Here is a 7,800-nt window from a genome sequence, read left to right on the forward strand (position 1 = left end):
AAGGGCGTCTCTTCCATCATCCTCCTGAGTCTAGGAGCCCCTGGCACAGACAGGTCCAACTCTTATAACTTTCCTGGCAGCCACAGATGGACACGTGATCAATGCCGTGAGTCACAATTCCATTTAAAGAGCAACATAAATTGTAGACGAGGACAGCGATTCCCTGTTGTATTGCTATCAGCTTTAGAGGTGAGTGTGATGAGGTCTTTGCCACCGCCAGGGACTCTGTTCCCTCCCCGCTGCTGTACCCCAGCACTGACCACCATAGTCCCTCAGCACGCATTAGTCACATCCACTTGACTCAGGCTTTGTCTCCTGGCTACCGTGGCGCTGGCACGGGACTGATGTCGTGTTTTAGGTCAGGGGTCAGCAAGCTGTGGCCGGTGGGCCACGTCCAGTCACCTGTCTATAAAGTTTTATTGGGACACGTGATCAATGCCGTGAGTCACAATTCCATTTAAAGAGCAACATAAATTGTAGACGAGGACAGCGATTCCCTGTTGTATTGCTATCAGCTTTAGAGGTGAGTGTGATGAGGTCTTTGCCACCGCCAGGGACTCTGTTCCCTCCCCGCTGCTGTACCCCAGCACTGACCACCATAGTCCCTCAGCACGCATTAGTCACATCCACTTGACTCAGGCTTTGTCTCCTGGCTACCGTGGCGCTGGCACGGGACTGATGTCGTGTTTTAGGTCAGGGGTCAGCAAGCTGTGGCCGGTGGGCCACGTCCAGTCACCTGTCTATAAAGTTTTATTGGGACACGGCCACACCCATATGTTTACAGAGTGTCTATGGCTGCTTTGGGGCAGAGGCCACGTGGCCTGCAAAGCCTGAAATATTTGCTATGTGGCATTTACAGGACAAGTTTGCTGCCCACATATGAACTAGATACTGATGAACGGCGTCCTCCCCCTCCCTGGATGGGGAGCTGGTGCCACTCTGACCACTGCCAGCTCCGCCCTGGCCAGACTCACTAATCCACCACCCCTTCTCCGTGCTTCCCAGGGCAGCGTGGCTCATTGGTGGGAACCTGCAGAAGGGGAGTGACCCGTTTGTGAGCGGGACTCGTTCCTCGGCTGTAATCTTTCGTGGCAGTTTCTCAGGTTGGTGTCAGTGATGGGGACCCACTGCAGAAACACCCCAGGCTGGGCTCCGGGGCAGCGTGCAGCACGTGCTCTGTCAACCTTGTGTGTTTCCAGACCTGGAGACCTGCATCCCGGGCACCCTCTCCTGGCTGTGCAGCAGGAATCCTGGCCTGGAAGGAGCCCCTGCGGCTCGGAGGGTCCAAGCCCCAGGTTTCTCGCTGAGCCCCTCAGGCAGGTCTTCCCTGTCTGCAGGGCCTCTGAGCCCTAACTGCTCTCACCTTCCCCGGGCCGGCGGTCCCAGCACCTCCTCAGTGGGTCAGCTCTCCAGGGTCTCCACTCTCTGCCATCCCTCCCACGGCTTCCCTTCCCAGTCTCATCTCTGTGCCCTGCTTCTTTGGATTAATGCCTAACCATGGCCACTTGAGTCTCAACGTTCACTCCACAAACAGGGTTGAGCACCTGCTGTGTGCCAGGTGCCCTGCTGGGCTCAGGGGCTCAGTGGGGATAAGAGGTAGCCACTGTCCTCCTGGAGATCATAGTCCACTGGCAGAGGCAGGAGCCAGTGGCTGCTGTGCAGTGTGTGTGTGTGTGTGTGTGTGTGTGAGAGTGCATGTGTGTGAGACTATGGGTGTGAGTGTGTGTGTGCATGTGAGTGCAAGACGGTGTGAGTCTGTGAGAGTGAGAGTGTGTGTGCATGTGAGTGAGTGTGTGTGTGAGACTGGGTGTGTCTGTGAGAATGAGAGTGAGTGTGTGTGTGAGTGCATGTGTATGTGAGTGCATGTGAGTGTGTGTGTGAGTGCATGCGTGTGTGTGTGCATGTGAGTGTGTGAGACTGTGGGTGCGTGTCTGAGTGTGAGATGGTGTGAGTGTGAGATGGTGTGAGTGTGAGAGTGTGTGTGTGAGACTGTGGGTGTGAGAATGTGTGTGTGCATGAGTGCATGAGTGTGTGTCTGAGACTGGTTGTGTCTATGTGAGAATGAGAGTGAGTGTGTGTGTGTGAGTGCATGTGTATGTGAGTGCATGTGAGTGTGTGTGAGTGCATGAGTGTGTGCGTGTGTGTGAGACTGTAGGTGTGTGTGTGTGTGTGTGAGATGGAGGGTGTGAGTGTGAGTGAGTGTGTGTGTGAGACTGTGGGTGTGAGAGTGTGTGTGTGCACATGTGAGTGCATAAGTGTGTGTGTGAGACTGGGTGTGTCTATGTGAGAATGAGAGTGTGAGTGTGTGTGTGAGTGCATGTGTATGTGAGTGCATGTGAGTGTGTGTGTGAGTGCATGAGTGTGTGCGTGTGTGCATGTCAGTGTGTGAGACTGTGGGTGCATGTCTGTGTGGGAGTGGGAGTGTGTGTGAGTGTGAGAGTGTGTGAGACTGTGGGTGTGAGTGTGTGTGTGTATGTGAGTGCATGAGTGTGCGTGTGAGACTGGTTGTGTCTGTGAGAATGAGAGTGTGAGTGTGTGTGTGAGTGCATGAGTGTGTGCGTGTGTGCATGTGAGTGTGTGAGACTGTGGGTGCGTGTCTGTGTGAGAGTGCGTGGGTGTGAGACTGTGCGTGCGTGTGTGTGTGTGTGTGTGTAGAGTGGGGATGGGACTGAAAGCTCCCGAACCAGAGGACTCAGGGAGGGGGAGGAGGGATAGGGCATCTGTGGCGAGGGCACAGCACACCCGAGGCTGGACAGGTGGGTGGGGCCTGCCGTGGCTCCTTACTGAGGTTTTGGAGCCTCTCCACTTCATGCCTCTTGTCCTGGCCTTCACTGTGACTTTGAGCTCTTTGGGCCTCACCCCCCACGTGAAGTGCCTTGCCACTCTCTGCTGCCCAGGCATCCTGGAGGAGCTGCTGTGGTCCCTGCTCTGTGTCCAGGTGGAGATGGGGTCAGGGGAGTCAGGGCCCACCGGGGGAAATCTTCATCCAGCGGGAAACAGGAGGATGCTGCCTCCCACCAAATCCTCCTCCTTTCCTGCCTCCAGATGGGCTGTCCTGAGGGAGTCACTATACACAGGGTGGCTCATGTCTCAGTTTGCCTGGGACAGCACCAGGTTTTACCTGTCACCTTGGTGTCTTTAATAGGGAGTGTCCCAGATGGTGAGATGAAGGATGCTTTCACCCTGCATCCTCTGCCTCCCCTGTGCCCCTGACATTCAGCAATTGGTTTGCCATGAAGTGGTGGCTGCCTCTTCCCTCCCTTTCTCTGGCTCCTGGGGCCACACTCCCTAACCCCAAAGGGTCACCTGTGCCTGGACCTCAGGCTCTGTTTCTGGGGAACTAAGGCTGGAGCCTTTGAAGGTGTGAGGAATGGGAGTGTCGGAAGCATGTCTGTGCTCTAGGGACAGATCAGTCTCAACTCACGGAAGGACACCCACAGGAAGCTGTGATGCAGAAATTAAGGGAGAATAATTGGCCCAGGCTGCTGGAGAGGGGCTTTCTGAGGAGCAGACATGTAGGGAGATTTAGGGGAAGAATCAGTGGCAGGTGGGGGGGCCTGGGCAGTCCAGGCAGGTGGTGGCACAGGCAGAGGGTCTCCAGTAGAAAGAGTTGAATTCCGAGATTTGGGGAAATCCCAGAAAGAATTCCTGCCCCTCTGTTGCTGCTCAGCCCAAATCCTGGAGAGCCTCTCTGTCAGTGGCAGATAAAAGGAAGAAGTAAATTTAAGGAAAGGCGTCCAGGTAAAACAGGGGAAGAAAGGATGTGAGAAGCACCGCACTACCTGGATCATTTCATCCACTCACACTTTGCCAGGAAAGACTCCATCCATGGGGCGGGAAGCACTCTCTGACCACCACAGCTGCAGGGGTGAGAGCAAGAGGGACACACACTGGGGGAGACTGGAACAGAAACAGAGAAAGGAGAGAACAGAGAGAGTCAGGAAGAAAAACGAAAGCTGATGGAAACACACAGTCAGCAGGAGAGAGAGAGGGAGGGGGAGAGAGACAAGTGGATGAATAGATGGATGGATAATGGATGATGGATAGAGGATGGACAGACAGGGATGAATGGATGATGGTTGGATGGATGGAGGATTGGTAGATCAAGGATGAATGGATGATTGTTGGGTGGAAGATAGTTGGGCAAGTGGATGAGTGGGTAAGTGGATGGAGGGATGATGGCTGATGGATGGAGTATGGGTAGGTCATGGATGAATGGATGGATGGATGGATGGATGATGGATGATGGATGATGGATAGAGGATGGACAGATCAGGGATGAATGGATGATGGCTGAATGGAAGATGGATAGATGAGTAGATGGGTGGGTAAGTGGATGGATGGATGGATGATGGATGGAAGATGGATCAAGGATGAATGGATGATGGTTGGGTGGAAGGTAGAAGGGCGAGTGGATGGGTGGGTAAGTGGATGGAGGGATGATGGATGGAGGATGGGTGGATACTGGAACGAACGGATAATGGATGAAAATGGATGTTGGATGGATGATGGGCAGATGTTGGGCAGATTTCAGTGAGCACCCTTATTTTGCTGTATCAGTTGTAAGGGATGTTGCTGTTCACAGCATTGGCTTCTGAGGCCCTGTGACCTCCTGTTTCTTTCCCTACCCCATCCCTGCCTCCTCCTCACACAAGTTGTAAGGTGTAGAGCCTGTTCCCAATCTAAACACTGTAGCTTTCTTGACTCAGTGTTATTCCTGTAAAATGGGTTTTATTCCCCAACTGCCAGCGTTGCTGGCTGGGAGCGGGGGGAGAGTGGACAGATTACTTCTAAGCATCTGGCACATGGGAGACTATCAACCAGGTAGCTGTATTGATGATTTTTTAACAAATAACTGAGGTATAATTTACACAGTCTAAATTCACCATTTTAAAGTGTATGATTCAGTGGTTTTTAGTACATTCACAAAGTTGTATAACTATCATTACTATCTGATTCCAGAACATTTTCACCACCCCATAAAAAATCCATTAAGCAGTCACTCCCCATCCTGCCCTTCCCCAGTCCTTGGCAACCATTACACTCTTTTTTCTTCGGATTGGCCTTTTCTGCATTTCACGTAAGTGGAGTCATACACGATGTAGACCTTTATGATTGGTTTCTTTCACTTAGCACAGTCTTTCCAAGGTTCATCTGTGTTGTGGTGTGGATCAACACATCATTCCATTTTATTGTCAAATAATATTCCATTGTATGGATGTACACCCGGCCCTCCAAATTCTCAGATTCCACATCCCTGGATTCAACCAAGTGCAGATTGAAAATATTTTGGAAAGAAAAGGATGGAGTGTCTATACTGAACGTGTACACACTTTTTTCTTGCCATTATTTTCTAAACAATGCAGCATAACAACTATTTCCATAGCATTTGCATTGTATCAGGTATTATAAGAAATCTAGAGATGATTTGAAGCAAACTTGTCCAAAGGGCAGCCCGTGGGCCAAATGTGGCCCAGGATGGCTTTGAATGCAGCCCAAAACAGATTCATAAACTTCCTTAAAACATTATGAGATTTTTTTGAGATTTCTTTTTAGCTTATCAGCTATCGTTAGTGTATTTTATGGATGGCTCAGGGAAGCCAAAAGATTAGACACCCCTGATTTAATGAACACAAGAGGATGTTTGTAGCTTATAAGCAAATAGTACACCATTTCATATAAAGAACTTGAGCATCTATGGATTTTGGTATCCCTGGGGGCTCTGTAATCAATCCCCCATGGATGCTGAGGGATTGCAGTATTACCCTCAACTTTTTTATCATCAGCTGACAGTTTTTTGAGTTGCATCCACTTTTTGGTCATTATGGTGAATGCTGCCCTGAGCAGCCATGTACCTGCTTTTCTGGGGGAAAATATTTCCAGCTCCCTCAGGTACATACCTGGAAGTGGGGGTGCTCAGTCATGTGGTGACTTGATGTTTAGGTTTTCCAGGAATCGCTAGACTGTTTCCCAAGGTAGCTGCACCATTTTACATGCTGACGATGTGTTTTCAACAACGAATCTATAATCCCACGATGTGTCAAAAGAGGGTTCAAAGCAGCTTACACCCACACCTGAATTCAGCAGGAGACTCTCAGAGAAATGAGAGGCCTCAGGGCAGGGAAGGGGAATTGGGCCAGGACCAGGGAGGGGAAAGAGCAGAGTCCTTCCCGGCACAGCCACAGCTCTTCCCAAGAGGCTCTGGGCCGTGCTGCAGGGTGGGTGCCTGGGGTGCTCAGCAGTGGCCCTGGAAGTCCCTGGGTACACGCTGTGCATCTTCCGGAGCATTGATTTTTATCTAAGTATTTGGGGAGAAACTGATGTGTATGAAAAGAATATAGACACAGGTTGGCCAGAATGAAAAACTGGATGAACTTTCAGGAAGCTTAAAGGGACCCAGCACCTGTATCCCTCCATTGCAGGCTGCTTTCGCCACAGCCCCAACATCAGACAACCCCTAGCAGGGGCACCTGCCGCCCACCGAACTGGGGGAAGTGGGCAGGTTCACCTGCACCCGTCCGAGTGGCCACCAGAGGGCGCCCGGACCCTCCCTGGGTTGCAGATTCCGGGAAATACCCAAGGTTCCTGCCAGTTTCTCCCCAGTGCTGTGGGCAGAGCTGATCCAGAAACCCACTCCGGGCCTCCCGGGGGAAGGGGACCGCTCAGACTCCTAGCCTCAGTGGGCACGCTGACGGAGGAGAGGGCGGCTGAGAATCCCACAGGTGGAGGCAGAGCTCAGCAGAGTCCGGCCCTGCAAGGCGTCTCCCACGGCCTGGGGGACTTTGGACCTGTGTCCCCACCTACAGGATGCCGAGAGGCCCGGGTGAGAGGTCCCTGGGGCAGGGTGGAAACGCTGCCAGGGTAACCCCCAGCGCCTGCCCCAGAAATGACAGCGTTGCTGAACGCGACTCAAGGAGGATTTGAGGCAGTTCAGAGCGATTCACAAACTTCAGCAGCAGCTGAGACCTCGGGACCCAGAGAGACTGGGATGATGCAGAGAGAAAGAACAAGGGCGGGGACGCAGACTGGAGCCTGCGATGAGGGGCAGCCGCTTACAGAGGCTTCATCCCGGTCGGGCCCAGCGCTGGGAGTCTCGTGTCCTGGGTCCCCGGGGTGCAGCCCAGGAGCCGCTAGAGGGGCTGAGTGTCTGCTCCTGGAGGGTCAGTGCCTCTGGAAGATTTGGAGGGAAAATTTGTTTATGTGGAGAGAATGCAAACGTGTCATGGATTTTTATGATAAAAGAAGAGACTTAGAAATTGCTTCAGAAAGACCTGGACCACGACACGGACACACTGATTTTCTTCTGACTTGGGAATACACTGAGAATCCTGTCATTAGCTTCCTGGAAGGGGACCAGGTTCTCAGGGTCTGGGAGAGAGAAACACAGAACTCACTCTCTCACACTCTCATAGACACCACTCATTCCCCTCACACACACATGCACACTCACACACATCCTCTCACATGCACAGATTCACACACATACACACTCATCACCCTTACACACACATATCCCCTCACATGCACACTCACACACACACTCATCCCCCTTACACACACACATATCCCCTCACATGCACACACACACACACTCTCATACCCTTACAAACACATACATCCCCTCACATGCACACTCACACACACTCATCCCCCTTACACACACACATATCCCCTCACATGCGCGCGCACACACACACACACACACCCTTACAAACACATACATCCCCTCACATGCACACTCACACACACTCATCCCCCTTACACACACACATATCCCCTCACATGCACACACACACACAC

This window comes from Cebus imitator, unplaced genomic scaffold, assembly GCF_001604975.1.
Source record: "Cebus imitator isolate Cc_AM_T3 unplaced genomic scaffold, Cebus_imitator-1.0 Scaffold311, whole genome shotgun sequence".
NCBI classification, from domain to species: Eukaryota; Metazoa; Chordata; class Mammalia; order Primates; family Cebidae; genus Cebus; species Cebus imitator.